This window comes from Pinus tabuliformis, chromosome X (assembly GCF_031772625.1).
Source record: "Pinus tabuliformis cultivar Carrire ecotype Pingquan chromosome X, CPIR1, whole genome shotgun sequence".
Taxonomy (NCBI): Eukaryota; Viridiplantae; Streptophyta; class Pinopsida; order Pinales; family Pinaceae; genus Pinus; species Pinus tabuliformis.
Genome location: NC_142308.1, coordinates 475,599,478 through 475,618,068, shown reverse-complemented (window position 1 = coordinate 475,618,068; position 18,591 = coordinate 475,599,478). Strand labels below are relative to the sequence as shown.

The 18,591-nt window shown below is 35.8% G+C and overlaps 1 pseudogene; it reads right to left on the bottom strand.

Annotated features, from left to right (window-relative positions):
* Window positions 1-740: 740 nt before the first annotated feature.
* On the bottom strand, window positions 741-3,622 carry LOC149140737 (pentatricopeptide repeat-containing protein At2g13600-like; annotated as a pseudogene).
* Window positions 3,623-18,591: the final 14,969 nt, after the last annotated feature.

Below are 18,591 nucleotides of genomic sequence, written 5' to 3'. Positions count from 1 at the left end.
GAACAATAAGACACGGGGGCAGCTGGGGGAGTCCATTTCAGATGGGAACGCCTTACGGCGTAAACATAATAAATAGTTAATTACTTAGATGAAATATGTCTTATTAAAAAAATATGTCCATTAGTGGAAGAACACCCGACTTAGATATTTATAACGAGCGCCCTCATTGTAGTATTCATCATTCTATCAATTATTTATCTATCAATACATTTATACAATTACGGATTTATTCTATCTTCAAATATAATCAAAAACTGTTTATTTACACCCACATACATAACAGATCCGAAATATAAGTACATTATAAAAAATTCCCTATACCAAAAGCTTTATTAATTTGGAAGTTGGCTTTGAATCCAAATCTCCAAATCCCTAGATGTAATAGCGCCCTTTGTCTTTGCTACAAACATCACCATCTTTGGCTTCTTGTCATTATCCAATTGCATGTTTTACTACTGCAATGGTACTTCCATGTTGGTGAATTTTAGTTTGCCATCCCCAAAATTTGCTCATAGAGCTCTCTAAATATATAGTTACCTGTTTATTTATCCATGTTACATAAATATCATAAAAGAATGGTTCTCTGGTTCTCCCAACCTATGAGTACGTATCTTCCTGTCAATTTAACCGTGCTTCATAACTCTGATAACACAATGGTAAAGTGAAAATATGTTCTGGACATTGAAATGCTACATATATTAAATAGAAAATATAACACCTATTCCTTGGCTACACATCCATGATAGAGAATATAGATAAGCTTGATTGGTAGGAAAGTCATAATCCGCAGAGGAACACTGCTCATCATCACCAATGCAAGATTGCCAACATATATAAGCTTGGTCATCATGCAACCAAAATTTAACGGCTATTCCATGGCTACCAATCATAATTGATTACGTAAATAAGCTTGATTAGTAGGCAAGTCGTAATCCACAGTGGAACACTGCCCATCTTCACCAGTGCAAGATTTGCCAACATGCATAAGCTTGGTCATTATGCAAACCAATGCTTATGGCTTGTTTTACTGGGTTTTTCTTTTTTCACTAACTCAGGGTTCATTCACTCAATGCTCGAGACATCCACAACTATCTCTACAAGAACACAGTTTCTTGTTGAAACAATAGAAACAATGAGCATCCCTCACGACAATCTCCTGCATAAGAAGCTTGGGCATGGACTTCATAGCAGAGTGACAATGACTAGAACTTAAAAAGGTTCTTCTGTACATGTACGACTGTCTTAGGAGAACTGAACATGTTATAAAGTCCAGAGTCCAAATGCGATGACCAGATTTTGCTATGGTGGGAAAGATCGTGATCCTTTTACTCAAAACCATTTGGTAGAAATCCCATGTTGGGTATGGTGGAAACGAACGTCATCCTTTTACTCCTCAAAACCATTTGGTAGAATTCCCACGTTGGCTGTATATGCCACAGCATTCATCTGATCAGACAAAGTTTCAACTTCGCATAAATTGTTTCTCTTTGTGGGAGTAGTCTATCCCCCTACGAGGAAAGCATGGACCTGTTTGTTAAAAACAATCCAACTGCAACCGGGTTTCTTTTTCACCTTCCTTTCTTTCATCCTGTTCCGCACACTGCCAATGTCATCCCACCTACCAGCTGCTGCATAGATGTTTGACAACAGTACATACGGTGCTGGATTTTGGGGATTCAGCTCAATAAGGTGTTGTGCTGCCTTTTCTCCGAGGTCTATATTGTTATGCGTTCTGCAGGCACTGAGAAACGAACCCCACATGTCAGCATCCGGTTTAAATGGCATTTTGTTAATAAGGTCGTTTGCCTCATCCAAGCACCCTGCCCGGCCAAGAAGGTCTATCATACAGCCATAGTGCTCCATTGCAGGAGTAATGTGATAAAATCGAGTCATGACATCAAAGTATTGCCTTCCCTCGTCCACTAACCCTGCATGGCAGCAAGCAGACAAAACACCCACAAAAGTAACACGGTCAGGCTTTATGCCAGTGAATTGCATTTGTTCAAAGAGTTCCAGGGACTCCTTGGCACATCCATTTATTGCATACCCTACAATCATTGCAGACCAGGAAGCAGTGTCTTGTTGGCGCATTCTGTTAAACACCTTGCGTGCATCTTCTGTGCTCCCACATTTTGCATACATGCCTACAAGGGTATTTCCCACAAGCACATCAGAATGAAACCCACTTCTAATTACTACTTCATGGGCTTCACTGCCTCGTTCCAGAGCTGCCAAAGCTGAACATGCAGGTAAGACAATGACAAAAGGTTTCTGTATTCGGTTTTATATTTACCATTTGCATCCGTCCAAAAAGTTTCAGGGCGTTTTCAGCTTGCCCATTCTGTGAATATCCTCCAATCATTGCATTCCACGAGACAACATTAGATTCAGGCATTGTCTTAAACAAGTTTAGAGCCTCTTCAACTTGCCCATTCTGTGCAAATCCAGAAATCACTGCATTCCACGAGATCACATTTCTTTCAGGCATGATCTGAAAGAGCTCGAAAGCCTCTTTAACATATCCATTCTGCACATACCCTGCAATCATAGTATTCCATGAAACCAAATTATGTCCAGGCATTTTCTCAAACAGCTCCACCGCGTTTTCCACATCCCCACACTGCGCATACCCTGCAATCATTGTATTCCATGAAATGACATCTCGTTTGGGCATCTCTTGAAACAACTTCAGGGCATCACCGACCAGTCCATTCTGTACATAGCCTGCAACCATAGCATTCCATGAGACAACATCTCGTTGAGGCATTTTGTCAAACAATTCGCGTGCAAACTCAATAAACCCATGTTTGGCATACATATCCACAAGTCCATTTCCCACAAACACATTCGTTTCGAATCCACCCTTACGAATTTCACCATGAACTTCCCTCAGGACTTCCAAATCAGTACACGCCGGGAGAATGCTGGAAAAGGTAAAATGATTGGGCTGTAAACCCATATCTTGCATTTCATGAAAAAATCCCAAGGCCTCCTGAGCATGCTCGTGCCGGGCATAAGCTGCAATCATGGCGGTCCACGAGACCACATTTTTCAGAGGCATTTCATCAAAAACCCTGCGAGCCTCTATGAGGCTCCCTAACTTAACGTATATACTAACCAGTTTATTTCCTAGCGAGATATCCTGGCATTCAAATTGCGTTTGAACCATGTGGGCATGGACTAGTTTGGCATCTGGAAGAGATTTAGCATTCAGGCATCCCTGCAACAGAGAATCGTAAGTAGAGGAGTATGGCCAAATCCCATTCTCAACCATGTCCTGCAAAATGCGCAGTGATTCCCTCAACCGACCCTGTTTACACAAACTTTTTACCAACCCATCATTCCCTTCTTTCGTTTTCAGAGTATCTGTTGTAGCTTTGCATCTGTTGGAAATTTCGAGAACTGGTTTCACTGACAACACCATTTTTCTTCTTATGATCGTTTCTCGCTGCCATTGCCATGGCTATTTTATTAGTCCCCCATTACCTGCCGCAAGGCAGCAGGGACCATTGCAATGAGTACGCGTTTGTTCCAATGTATTTCAGGAGCAGCTCTGAGATTCTCTTCCGCGAACTGGTAATCGATACCTAGCAAATGCCATGCGAACCCGCACAATGAAGGGACTCAGAGTCATACCGAATCGCTTTACCTGCCCATTTTCTCCCCGTTTTTTTATTGCAGTTTTATTTTAGTTTTCGATCAACGATCGAAATTCGTTCAATCGTCTAACACCATCCATCTAAGGGTCAACAATAAGACACGGGGGGGCAGCTGGGGGAGTCCATTTCAGATGGGAACGCCTTACGGCGTAAATATCTGCATTTACTTGTTGAAAAGGCCTCCTCCAAAAATCAATGAAGCCTCCATCATTATTAGATCAAGATAACTCTTTGGTAGCCCTCTTTTCGAAAGTCCCATGGTGCAGTAACAACTAAAAAAATTATTAGTTGTTTCTTCTCATTTTAGATGATTTTAGTAGAAAACAAATAAGGAAAAAATTCCTTTTTATTCAAACCAATTAACTACAATTTTAAATGGTGATGGTTAATGGTCAATTTGTCATAAAACACTATTTGATCTCCCAAAGTAGCATTATCCCTTTCCTTCATAAGTTGTGGCTCTTCCCCTTCAATTCTTTTCATTTTCCTTTTGACATCTTCCATAATGTGTCTACATTCCACAGATTGATCGACCTTTATCATAATGTCCTATTGAAACTCTAGCCACGTTTCATAAATATGTTATTCTTTTATTTTAAATTAAATATTTTTTTCTTTGATTTGAAACCAAAAACTCATTCAAATACTTTCATGTCATTTGTTGGATGATGTATTAGACAAATAATATTCTCTTGAAATCAAATCTTTTCCACTCAATTATTTAAAGGTTAAAATTCCTCAAGCCCAATTCCAATATAGACTAGTCCTACGACGTAATTATTATCTATATTAGTATATAAATGTCAAGAAAATCATAATCTAATGAATAAAGAGCTAAAAGAAAAACTAATCAACAATTTATACCAAAATACTTTGGAAATTAAATTAGCTATCAAATATATAATAGAGGAAATTAATAAGTTCATAGAATTAAATCATGAATGTAACAAAAGAGCCTTGAATCTCATGATTTTTGGTATAGAGAAACAAAATGATGAGAACATGTTAACAATACTCAAGGATCTAAAACATAATTCACAAATTGAAACAACTTCGATCACAAAAGCAATGATGATGGGCAAAATAATCAGACATAAAAACATGTTGATTCATGTTAAGGTAAGTTTTAATTACTAGAAATAAGCTTAGAAGGGCGAGGAACATTTATAAGTGAAGACCTCATTCCAAAATACCAAGTTGAATTAGGGAGGGAAATTCATGTTAATTTGGAAGATTAATGACAAATTCCAATCATTGGACTAGATTCCTCATTTCGAGAGGACCAAAATTGACCTTTGAAGCACTTGATTTGGACAAGGGAAAGTGTATTTTTGAAGTGAAGCCCACATGTACACAAATGGACAACTCAACGCTAAAATGAAATTGGACACCCTTGGAAGCCTATAAATACAAGTCAAGTGACCCTTATTAGGACCTCATCATCAAGCATCTTATTCGTCTATCTTCTTTGGTTTGGTTTGCACAAGTCTGAATGTGGCTCGTAGATATCGGTTCGTAAAGGTCTGACATTGTAAGGTCTGAATCTCGCATGTGTGATCTAGGGTTTAAATTTGCATCTGCAGGGTTTCCATAAGGAATATTTTGTTGCAACTGCAGGCACACAGGCTCATTCATGAGGTTGGATCATTTCAACTACATGTACATATACTCTCTTTGTGCAATTGGAATCTAGGGTTTCACTTTTACAGTTGACCGTAGTTAACCGAGGATGGAAAGTTATCTCTGATCAATATTGTTTATCGGCATATATTTATGAACATTTTTGGGTTGTCTTACTGGCTAGATTTGTGATTGGAGATATGAATAATTGTACTCTCTCTTGCTGAATATTTTATGACAATCTAATAAAAGAATAATTGAAAAGGGCTTCCCCCTTGTGGGATTCTCCCTTTGTCATTGACCAAATACTATGTCTATTGTCTCTCAGTTTTATTTCATTGTGCATTTGTATAATTGTTCTATCTACTATTGCTTTATTATCATTAGTTAATTGAATAAGTGAAATTCCAATTTGGAAATTATTGAAGTAATAATTGCAACATAAAACAATTCTTTATGAAACATTAACATGGAATCAAAGTTGAAGTGAAGACAAGCCCAGGAGACATAGAGCAAGAGCATCCATCCTCTAGAGGTTGAATTTTTGGTCTGGTAAAAAATGTTTACCTCATACTTCAAGGATAATGAAAAGTTAGTTGATGCATCTAGCTTTGCAGCTTAGAAGATCGGGATCAATGTCACCTTAGATGAGTATGATGTCATGGAATACATGGAAGGAAAGATTTCATCATCGCTAGAAAATGCATCCCAAGATTCCAAGTCCAAGTACAAGAAAGGTGATATTAAAGCAAAGAAGATTATCATTGATTCTTTAAGATATCATTTACCTATTTATATTTCATCTTTAAGGACTTCAAAATAAATGTACAATAAGACTGTAGGCATGTATGAAGTGAACAATTTGAGCCACATTATGGATTTGAAAAATCAACTCAAATAATCTAAGATGTGCAATGGAGAGACTATACAATCATTCTTCACAAGAATCACTGAAATTAGAGATAAACTACAGACTGCTCAAGAAATCATACCTGACAGGGAATTAGTGATGACTTCCCTTAGTGTTATTCCTTCATCATGGGACACGTTCAATACTTCTATCATCAATATAGAAAGGATCCCTAATTTTGATGAGCTACTTGCTTTATGCAATAAAGAGGAAAGATTGATGATATCTAGGGGAAGAATTCAAAGGCCAAATGGAAAGCCCACTGGCTTTGTTACTCAAGGGAAGAAGAATGGAAATGGAAATCCATATAATGAAAGAATACCTCATCAAGCCAACTAAGATTCCAAGGACACAAGAAGATGAGATACAGATGTTGAAAGCTAAAATTTTCATCGAAAGGGTCACTGTGCTCAATATTGCCCTAAGAAGAGAAATGATCCAAGAAGAAACTCTTTAAGGTCCTACAATGATAACCATGGCTACAAAAACAATAAGTCATATGATATAAGAGATGATAAAAGATATGGAAGAAGGAATTATAGAAGAATAAGAGACTCTCTTGATGATAGTGAAGAAGGATATCGTCCACAAAAGAGGTCAAGAAATTACAGGTATGAAAGTAATGCTATTGATCAATATTAATATATTATTTTTTCTTTACTTTCTAGTTCCTCTCCTCTTGATTCTTGGGATATTTGGTTGGTTGATAGTTGGGTCTCTCATCATTTCTCTGGGTATAAATAATTTCTTTCTAATTTGGTGGAGAGGGAGTCAAGTTTGAAGATTATTCTTAGAGATAAATCCACTCATCTCGTTAAAGGTTTTGGGTATGTTAAATTTCATTTGGAATCTAGGGAATCTATTTTTCTTCATGATGTGATGTATGTGTTGAGATTGAAGAATAATTTGGTATCTATATCTACTTTGGTAGACAAAGGAATGATGGTTTCCTTCATCAAGGGAAAGGTACTCACTTAGCCAGTGGGATACCCTCTAAGAGATGCATTCACATTGGGATCTAGATTTGAAGGAATCTATAGAGTCATTGAAAGACCTCTTCTAACATTGGTCCATGATACTAATCATCAAAGAGATCTATGGCACCATAGATTGGCTCATCTACACTATGAATCTCTTCTGAAATTGAAGAAGTTGGTCTCGAGGATTCTTAATATTCAATCTCAACATGATGTAGTATGTCCAGGATGTGCTAGTGGAAAGAAGTCAAGGGGGGCATTACCCTTTAGAAAGAACAAGAAAAAAGACATCCTCCAACTCATTCATTATTACATATGTGGTTCGATCCCCACACATTCTCTTAGTGGCCATCTCTACTACATTACCTTCATTGGTGATTTCTCAAGGAAGACATGGATACATTAATTGAAGCATAAGGATGAGGCCTTCAATTTGTTCAAAAATTTCAAGGCTTTGGTTGAAAATCAAATAGGGAAGAAAGTGAACATCTCTAGTTTTACAATGGTGGAGAGTACATTTCAAATGAATTCATATATTTTTGCAAAAAGGAAGGCATAAAAAAAGAGACAATTGTGCTTTATAATCCTGACCAAACTGGACTAGTCAAGAGAAAGAATTGGTCCATTGTATATGTTTCTTGTACCATGCTCCATGATAAAAAATTGTCGAAGTTTCTTTGGGGAGAACCTACTAATGCAATTGTATATGTTCAAAATAGGCATTAAACAACAAGACCCACGAATAGTTATTCATAGGTCTCAAGCCTGACATTGGTCAACTCTATATATTTGGATGCCCTTCATATTTCCATGTTCCGAAGGACAAAAGGAACAAGATGGAATCCACGGGAAGAAAATGTATGTTTGTTGGATATTGTAAAAAATATAAAGCATTTAGAATATATATTCCTAGTCAAAGGAAGGTTTAAATTAGCAGGGATGTCACATTTAATGAGGATGTCGCCCTTGGAAAAGCATTGGACCTTCCTTTGCCTCCTCCTAAAAAGAAGAATGATGATATGGATATTTTAGAAGGTTCTTCCATGTCAAATCTGAGAAATAAATTGTTGATGATCCCATCAAGCCTATGGACCCCTTGGATCCTCCTCCAAGTGACCCCCCTACTAGGAAGATGCCATTTTGGCTTTGTGACACATCACAGGATGTCGAGAAAATCATTCTCATTAGAAGGTCATTTAGAGAAAGTAAGAATCCATGTAGGTACTGATGATATGTTGTAGCTATGAGAAATTTGATTCAAGATGAGACTCACACCTTTGAATAACCATGGAAGAACAAGTCTGGAAGGATGTTATGGTCGAAGAGTACGAATAAATTATGAAGAATGATGTATGGGATGTTGTGCCAAGACTGAAGGGGAAACCTATCATAACTTAAAAATGGTTATTCAAGATCAAACAACTTTGATGGAAGTGTTGAGAAATATAAGGCAAGGTTCATGGCCCAAGGATTCTCCCAAAAAGAGGGAGAAGATTACAATGATATATTTTCTCCCATAGATTGATACACGTCCATTCATCTGATAGTTTCCCTTCCTGCAAGTCAAGGATGGACCCTTCATCTAATGGACATAAAGACAACATTCCTTCATGGCATGTTATAAGAAGAAGTGTATGTCAAGAAGCCACAGGGATTTGAAGTAGAGGACCGAAGGACACACGTTCGTAGGTTGAAGAAGGCATTGTATGGCTTGAAGCAAGCCCCGAGAGCATGTATGCTCGCATAGATGGTTACGCTTGGATTCAAAAGAAGTAGCGCTGACCCTAAACTCTACTTTAAAGTGGTCCAAGGTATGCCATTGATTTTGGTATTATATGTTGATGACTTATTCTTGACAGGTGCAGACCCTCTCATTCTTGAATGTAAGAGGGAGTTCGATATTGAATTCAAGATGAAAGATCTTGGTTTGATGCACTATTTCCTAGGATTAGAAGTATGAAAAAAACTGGGCAAGTTTTTCCTTTCAAAAGGAAAATATGTTGTGAAATTATTGGAGAGATATGGCATGGTAGAATGAAAGTCCTTTCCTACACCTATGGAGATGAATTTCAAGAAGCTTTGTGGAGAGGCGGTCGAACCAGTACTAGAAAACCCTTCTAAGTATAGACAATTGGTTGGTGCTCTGATGTTTCTCGTGAACACTCGCCCTAATATATGCTTCACATTCAACACTTTGAGCTAGTTTATGATCGAGCCTCACCACGAAAATTGGGTAATTTCCAAGAATGTATTTAGATATCTACATGGGACTATAAGCATTGACTAAGATATGTCATTGGATATGTTAGAATACATGGATATATAGATAAAGAATCACCGGGTAGTGTTGTCGATGGGAAGAGCACCTCTAGATGCTATTTTAGTCTGGGATCTGCTCTGATATGATCGATGAGCAGGAAGATAATTTCGTAGCCCTTAGCATGGCTGAGGTTGAGTACATTGCAACCAATCTGACGAGTTGTGAAGCAATTTGGTAAAGGAAGCTCTTTGGAGAGATATTTCAGCAAGTCTTGGACATAATAGTTATCTATTGTGCATCAAGAGTGGGATTTGTTTGTTAGAGAATCTTATGTTCCACGATAATTCTAAGCATATTGAGATAGAATATAATTACATCCAAGACATGGTGTAGAGAGGAGCCATGAGACTCCTTCATATTTTGATAGATGAGCAAATAGTTGATATCCTAACCAAGGCTTTATTGAAAGGGAATTTCTTGGTCTTCAGAAAGAAGCTTGGACTGGTTGATATGACCCTTTCAGATAAGGGTTTGATCTAATCAAGAACCTGAGCAGTTCTCTTCCCCCTTGGTTGAGCTCACATGGTGATGAATGGAGCTAATGAGTTCTTGGGGATGAGGTACCTCTGACCGATAAGGTGTAGATACCTGAGATCTCCCATAGTCGGAGTATGCCCCAGTTAGTGTCTTGCCACTCTGTGGGATAACCTCCCCTTCTGTCTAATGGGATGAGGGACTCATGATAGAGTTTTATCCCTACCCCTTGTAGTAGGTGTATCTCGCCCAAGTTGGTGGATGTAAGTGTTTTACCATCTGACTCTTTAGGGTTAAGATGGATGATCAGGGAAAATAAGGTAGAGTGTGATCCTTACCTCTAGTAAGTTGATATCACCTATTGTTAAGGACTTTGGGTTAGAGTGTGATCCCTATGATTTGGGGTAGGTTTTATCTCACCCATCGTCTTTACTTTCGAGTGGTAGCTATGGATCCTCATTAATGATGATGATGATTCCAGGTGGTAGTTGAGTCTCCCTAATGGTGATGAGTCAGGGTGGTAGATGGATCTCCCATGCATCAATTCTTCTTCTTTAGATTCAACAATGTTCAACATGAGATGAGCAGAGATAAGCAGAGATGAGTAGGGATGCACATGACATGAAGCCAAGATACTTATGATGATCACATGATGTAGTTGGAATTTCTCCCTAGCTGAGAGGGAGTGTTAATTTGGCAAATCAGTGAAAATTTCCAATCATTGCACTAGATTCCTCATTTTGTGAGGACCAAATTTGACCTTTGAAGCACTTGATTTTGACAAGGGAAAGTGTATTTTTGAAGTCAAGCCCACATGTGCACAAATGGACAGGTCGACCCTAAAATGAAATTGGACATCCCTGGAAGCCTATAAATACAAGTCAAGTGACCCTCATTAGGAAATCATCATCGAGAATCTTATTCTTCTATCTTCTTTGGTTTGGTTCGCACAGGTTTGAAAGTGGCTCACATATATTGGTTCATACATGTCTGAAATTATACGGTATAAAGCTCGCACGTGTGATTTAAGGTTTTAATTTGCGGGCGCATCGTTGCCACAGGGAATTTTTAGTTGCAACCGTAGGCACATAGGCTCATCCATGCAGTTGGATTGTTATAACCACACACACATACACACTCTCTGTGCGGTTGTAAACTAGGGTTTCATTTTTATAGTTGACTGCAGTTGACTGCAGGCTAAAAGGTTATCTCTGATCAATATTGTTCCTGGGCCCATATTTCTGAACATTGTTGGGTTGTCTTGCTAGATATATTTGTGATTGAAAAAAAATTAGGAATCAAAATGTTAATATAAGAGATAGTGATAAAAAAATATAGATAAGAATTTAGGGTCCTTTGAATCCTCTCTTGAAATTTTCATGGCTTTCCATAGAGCAAAGGGCCTATGCTGAGTTGGATATCAAGTGAAATTGGTATTATATTTTAGGTTGAAATTTAGGGACATGAAGAATCTAAAGTCCCTAACATAGAAGAATTTGTATTGTGGTCAACTAGAACAAGAAAATATCCTGCAAAGGGATTGGAGGCATAGCTTGTTACATAAAAATGGGCATTTCTCCTCACATTTAGCCTCATAAGAGTAACCCTTTAAATCAATACATATGACTAAAAAATCCAATGCTAAGAATATTATATAGCAACATGTTATTTTACACCTATTAATTCTATCTTTTATGAAGAAATCAAATTAATAAATCGCCCCTACAAAATATTAGAACAAGATAATTAAAATTTATGAAATGGAGGTTGTATGCTGTTACTAGGAAACTAGACTGCTAGATTTACAACTATTCAAACTATTTCCTTAAGCAATAATTCCAACCCTAATCCTACATGGTTAGATGATGACCTTATTTTAACCAATATATATAAAAGAAACACTGAAGACTTGACCAAAAAATTAATTGGTATTGAGCTAATCAAGCTTTGTAGTTCTCAATATTTCATAATTTACAATTGTCTAATTAGGTCGTTGAAATATAATTGGATGACTTATATCAATGATTTGGGTAGTAGTGTAATGGATTATGTGATATTAAATATCCCATATACAACAAAATAGTAAATTTTGACCTTTTAAATGACGATGGGCCTAATTCTAAACCTCAAAATCAACTATAAGTTTTGTCATGCACAAAAGCTCCATTGAAGATAATTTTGATAATCAAAGTCACTCACTTTTTGAAAAAATTAAATTTGATTTGTTCTTAAAGGATTTAAATAGTGAATCAAATCTACTATCATACAAGAACACTATTGAAGACATCTATCATAATTTAATGACAACCTATTTACTTCCATTCATAAATTATCTATCGAGGTGGTATTTAAAAGAAAAATAAAACTACTTGGCAAGCTTGTGAAAAGGTAAAGTAAATGTGAGTACAAGGTCCCATGTTCAAATTCCCCGAATTGTCTAACTCATGTCTACATGATAGAGGAAGCATAGACACACCTAGGGATTATAGTGGTAGTAGTCAGAATCAACCCCATGTCACATGAGTATGAGATTGCCCTAGTTGTCGATTCCTATATCAAAACAAATAATAGAATTATCAACCTTTGATATGATAATGTGTGTAAAATTGATAGAGAAGCCATTAGGGATGCTTCTGATGTGTCCTTAAAATATAATAAGATAAATAGATATTAAAAACCCAATTAAAAGGAAAAAATATACCATATAAATAGGAAGCAACATAATCTATTGCACCTATCTAAGCATATCCTAAGAAATTCTCGAGAGAAATTATGACTTGTAAAACTAAATAAAATATTATGATCCCCTTAAGAGACTAGAATTTATACCTAAAAGATATGTAGTATACCTAGGGGGCTAATATGAGGTACCTAGGGAGGTACTCAATGAGAATAATAATAGATATGTGTTTATAGATATATCACTTAGATACATAAAATAAAAATTACAATTCTGCTCAAAATAAAGTTTCCAATTTTTTCATCACATACATAAGGTATTATTGAAAGGACAATGTAAAACCAATTTTCCAAATAAAAAATATACTTCAAATTTCAGCATTACAATCCCAGATATGTATTTCATAAGATTCTACAATGACTGTTACTAAAATCCACTAGCAAACGATACTCCAAATTTTTTCTACCAATTAATCCTTCAAGAAACCAACTAAATAATGAATACAAAAAAAACCCTAGCTATCATGTATTAAACCCTAACCCGCTTTTGCCTGGTTGATGGTGATCTCCAACAAATAGATCACTATAGTTTGAGGTCTAGTAAACCCTTCTGATGTGAGTATATGAACATAATTTTTTCAATCTGTGTAGCATCACCACAGATAGAAAACTTCTTACATAATTTGTATATGCCCGTTTGGGGTTTACTATGCAAGAAACAAGAGGTTTGCTCCTAGGAAACAACCAAAAATTGTTTTGCCCTTTGAAGACCCAATAGATTGACTTGTGAACAATTGATTCAATGGGATGGAGGGGGAATGGCGATTTTATAGAATCAAGGGAAGTATTGCAAAATATACAAATTCGTTGAAGATTGTTGAATTATTTTTTGAGTAGAGAAGGGAATATATTCCACACGTGGGAAATTATTGTTACTGGCACTTATGTACTTATTGCAATTTCTCTTTCAATGTTCCTTTTCTTTGAGCATCTATTATCTTACAAGAATCCTGAGTTGAATGATTTTCCTCATTAGAAAAACTTGCAATTGATGTTGATGTCAAAATCCAACAGGACTGCTATGAGTCCTTTTCCATGTATTGTTTTGGAAGATATCTCATAGCTTGATTGGGTAGGGAGGAAAGAACTATTGAGTTCATGAACAGGTAGGGGCATTCAAATGCCACAACACCCCTATTGGAACCTTTTTGTGAAAATGGATTTGTAAAGAAACCCTTCCCTCTAAATTATTCCTTTAAGCCATGGAGGCTTGGGCAGTCGTTCTTCCAGGTTGTTAAATTTGACATTGTTCAATATATGATAATAAGTCCTCTTTCTGCAATTATAGAAGTGATGATTGAATCATTTGGTGTTTATGGGGAAGGAGAGTTGAAGTGGTATTACGGGTACAACTAAAGGTGGCACTGGGGAACTTGACAAATACCTCACAAATTCAAGGCTAATAAAACATATAAGAAATTTTAGTGTTTAATAAAAGATATCATAAATTTTCCTTTTTTGCATTGGCAATTTTGTATAGTTGGTACATTGACAACAAGTTAGTATCTAATAAAACATATTAGAAATCTTCTATATTTTATGGAACAAAAGACACATGAAAACACAATAAGGCCATATTCATTATGGTAAAATCCATTCATAGAAATAAGATTAACCAATTCTATCATCAACTAAGTAAAATTCCATTTCCTTAGTGGTAAAGAGCACTACTACATCACCACCATTATGACACACGGGAGAAACTGAAGATCCTCTCCCACATATGGTGGTCTACAGAGAATGTCAAACTATAAAAATCTTAAAATAACAAAAAGAAACATAGCTGACATTGTTGTATTTTTTAAAATCTTCTACTCTAAATTTTTCAATAATTTAGCCTCAAATTTTTCTTTGCAATGCTCAATAGTCTGGGAAAGCTGGAAGAAAATCCCATGTCAAAGTCTCGCCAAACTTGGAACATGAAGTTCAACAAGTGCTGCAAAATTACCTCCATTATGCAAGGACCCTTCCATTTATGTATGCGGAGAATATAAGCCTCTATGCACCTTATTTTTTAATACAGTTAGTATCTAGAGTCAATGCACAAGAAAATTTAAGCAAAACCCGATATCTTCTTTCTAATCTGATCAATGAGTTTGAGCACTTCTTTGAAAGTATAGTGGTAGAGACTTATGAGGTCCATAGACTCTTGCCTTGAGGGAAAATATATCTCAATGAATAGGAGTTTCTACTGGAAAATGTCTCAACTTTAAAGAACAATGGGTTTTCTAGGCATGTGCTGGGATAACTGTATAAAGAACAGCCACAATTATTCAGTTGTTCTGCAGGGAAATTGTAAAAGAAATTTCAATTCTATGAGAACCTTCGAGTTAGTAAGTTTTCTCTTATAATAATATTGAATTTCTTCCCCTCGCTTCTCAATGATGATGTACATAGAAAATTTGGGACCATTGTTACTGGTCTGAATGGGTTTCAAGTTGAGAAGAATAGAATTTGTTGTTTGTTTGAAAAAAATCCACTCAAACGTAGTAGTATTTTAGAAAAGTTAATGTTGTTGGCAGGTATCAGTTTCCCTTAGGATGATATAAGCATGCTATACCATACCAAGTCTCAACTATTTATCAACAGTTCAGAGAAAGCTTTGTTTTCTATAGCATATTTTCTATCAAACTTGGGACTAAGAAAGGAAAATATAGGCAGCTTCATTTTACAATATCCCAAGGTTCTTAAATGGGACCCAATCAAATCCATTACAGACAATCTAGATATTGCAAGAGTTAGTTTGGATGAAAAGGAGACGATAAAGATGGCTTTATGTCATCCTCACAATTTTCATGTGAATGACTCGATAAAGTTGATTGAAGATGTTAATTGAATTGACCTTGACAAGCAATGAGTTGTTGTGTGTATCAAAGAACATCTAAAATCCACAAAACCCATGACTCTACTGTCTAAAATTTCTTTAGAAAAATGTCATAATATACCATCTGGAGAGTCAACACTAGCACAACGAAGAGATGATTTAATTTCCCATGGATCTAAAAGAGAAAATCTAAAAATCACAATGCCCAGGACTCCATTGCCTGAAGTTTCTTCAGAAAAAATTCAGAATATTCATTCTAAAGGATTGAAACTCCTCCATAGAAGAGATGATTCAATTCTCCACAGTGCTAAGTTCAATCATGCCTCAGATGCCCAAGAAATAAATATCAGTGAAATTTTACATGCAATCCAGTGGCATAAGCTAAATGTTTTGTTGAAATTAGGCTTGCTAAACTACCCTGAATGGATGATTAACATTGCTAGAAAGATTCACTATGGAAGAAATAAGCTCAAGGGGCAGTTAAGATGTCTTTTGAGAAATGGGGTTCCCTTCAATGTTGTTTGTTAGATGGTGAAGTCACAACCAACAATACTTAATCAAAGTGTAGATTTGATACAAAAGAAGTTTGATTTTCTTTGCAGTATTACATTTAGCCCATTATTGGTTATTGCATCATTTCCAACTATTTCTCACGACTTCTTGAGAGAAAGATCAAACCAAGATACAAAATGTATGTATCGATTAAAATAAACAATTTACTTAAGCAAGAGTGTTCTTACCAGAGCATATTTGAACTACGAGAGTGAAAATTTGTACAAAAATACTGCCACCCTGAAGGGAGCAAGTATTTCAGTCTTTGCAAACTTGGGAAAGTGCATGTTATCATTTTATTATTCATAATTCTTCCATGCACCTAATTCTATTTTTTTTGGTACTATTTTCAAATACGTTGTAATATATGTGAAATTTGAGTTTGTGGTAACATGTTATCTGATGTGACTGCATAATACCTAGGACAGAAAAATTCCATACTATCCTTTCTAGAGCTTCAACACTTGTCCATAGAAGAGGTGGTCTAATTGATCATGGCCCTAATCTCATGCATGCCTCACATATTGAAGAAATAAAAATCAGTGAAAATTTAAGAGAGCCAATTCAAAGGCATAAGCTAAACGGTTTTGTTGAAATTAGGCTTCCTAAAATACTGCGAACAAATAGTCAAAGTTGACAGAGAGATTTTTTTTGTAAGCAATAAGATGCAGAAGTGGTTAAGTTGTCTTTTGGGACTTGCATTTCCCTTTAATTTTGTTTATGACATGGTGAGGTCAAGACCAATAACACTAAAGCAAAGTGCAGATTTGATCCAAAATAAATTTGATTTTCTTTGTACTACTACATTTAACCCACTGTGGTCTCTTGCGTCATTTCCACACTATTTATCTTATCATCTTGAGCATAGGATCATGCCAAGATTCAAAATTTATGCATGGTTTAAAACTAAGGATCTACTTAAGCACAAGAGTGTTCTTTCCGGAGCATATTTGAACTACCAGAGCGAATATTTGTACAAAATATTGCCATCCTGAAGGGAGCAAGTATCTTAGTCTTTGCGGAGTTGGGAAAGTGTAAGTTATCATTGTATTATTCTCATATGAACCTAATCTTATTGTTGTGTGGGGCTATTTTCAAATACATAGAAATATATGCCATATTCCACTTGTAGGGTATGTAGTGACATGTTATCTTATGTGACTACAGAATGCCTAGTGCTCTATTTTCTATAGTTTCTTCAGAAAACATTTAGACTATCTTTTCTGGAGCATCAAAGTTTTTCCATAGAGGAGATGGTATAATTGATCAGGGCGCTAAGCTCAAGAATGCCTCAAGTACCAAAGAAATAAAATCAGTGAAAATTTACTAATTGAGAGGCACAAGCTAAACCTTTCATTCAAATTAGGCATCTAAACAGATGATTAAAGTTGGCATAAAGATTTATTGTGGAAGCATTAAGATGCAGGAGTTATTAAGTTGTATTTTGAGACTTGGGTTTCCCATTTAATGTTGCTTGTGACATGGGGAGGTTAAGATCAAGAATACATAATGGAAGTGTAGATTTGATCCAAAAGAATTTTTATTTTCTTTGCAATACTACTTTGTAATGGGGCAACAGAGCACGAAATGAATTCAATTTTATGAAATAAATAAAAATAAAAACAACAATAAATAACTTAGCTGGTAGTCATGTCGATTTCAATATTGTGCATTGGATTATTTAGATGGTACATTATCAAAGAAAATTGTATGTCAAGCTATGAAAACTAGAAAATGGCTCATGATCAAGATGAAAATTTTATTGACCTGATGCATAACTTAGTTCTCCGATCTCGAGAACATTAAAAATTTAAGCATGGATCGAGAGCTTCTATTTTCAATCCTGGTGCAGAAAATTTTAAATGCCTTAAGGTCCTCATCAGATTTAAAATATGCACATGGCTTACTTAGTGCTCCTTGCACTGATCCACTATCTTGCATAGAATTACTAAGAATTACCTTAGCAGAAAGTGGAAACCGACCTTAAAGGATGCTTGAAATTGAGTCCATTGAAAAAAAAATGAGACATAAATACCTGTACCGAAATAAAACAACGACTTCCCTGGTATTTACAGTAGAAAGATCGAACCCAACAAAAATTCACCTTTGGCTGCGTTTGTTGGAATCAATCACGGGAAGGGCATCTTCAGTCAGAGTTCGGATCCTGTAGCCTTTCTATGAATTTTTTCCATAGTTTTCTACTTGGATTTCTTGACGCATATATCACTTAGATATATAAAATAATAATTACAGTTTTTCTCAAAGTAAAACTTCCAATTTTTTCATCACATACATAAGGTATTGTTGAAAAGATAGTGTAAAACCAATTTTCCAATCAAAAATATGCTTCAAATTTCAACAGTACAATCCCAGATATGTATTTCATAAGATTCTACAAACACTGTTACTAAAATCCACTGTCAAATGATACTCCAAATTTCTGCTACCAATTAATCCTTCAAGAAACCAAATAAACAATGAATATAAATAAAAACCCTAGCTATCATGCATTAAAC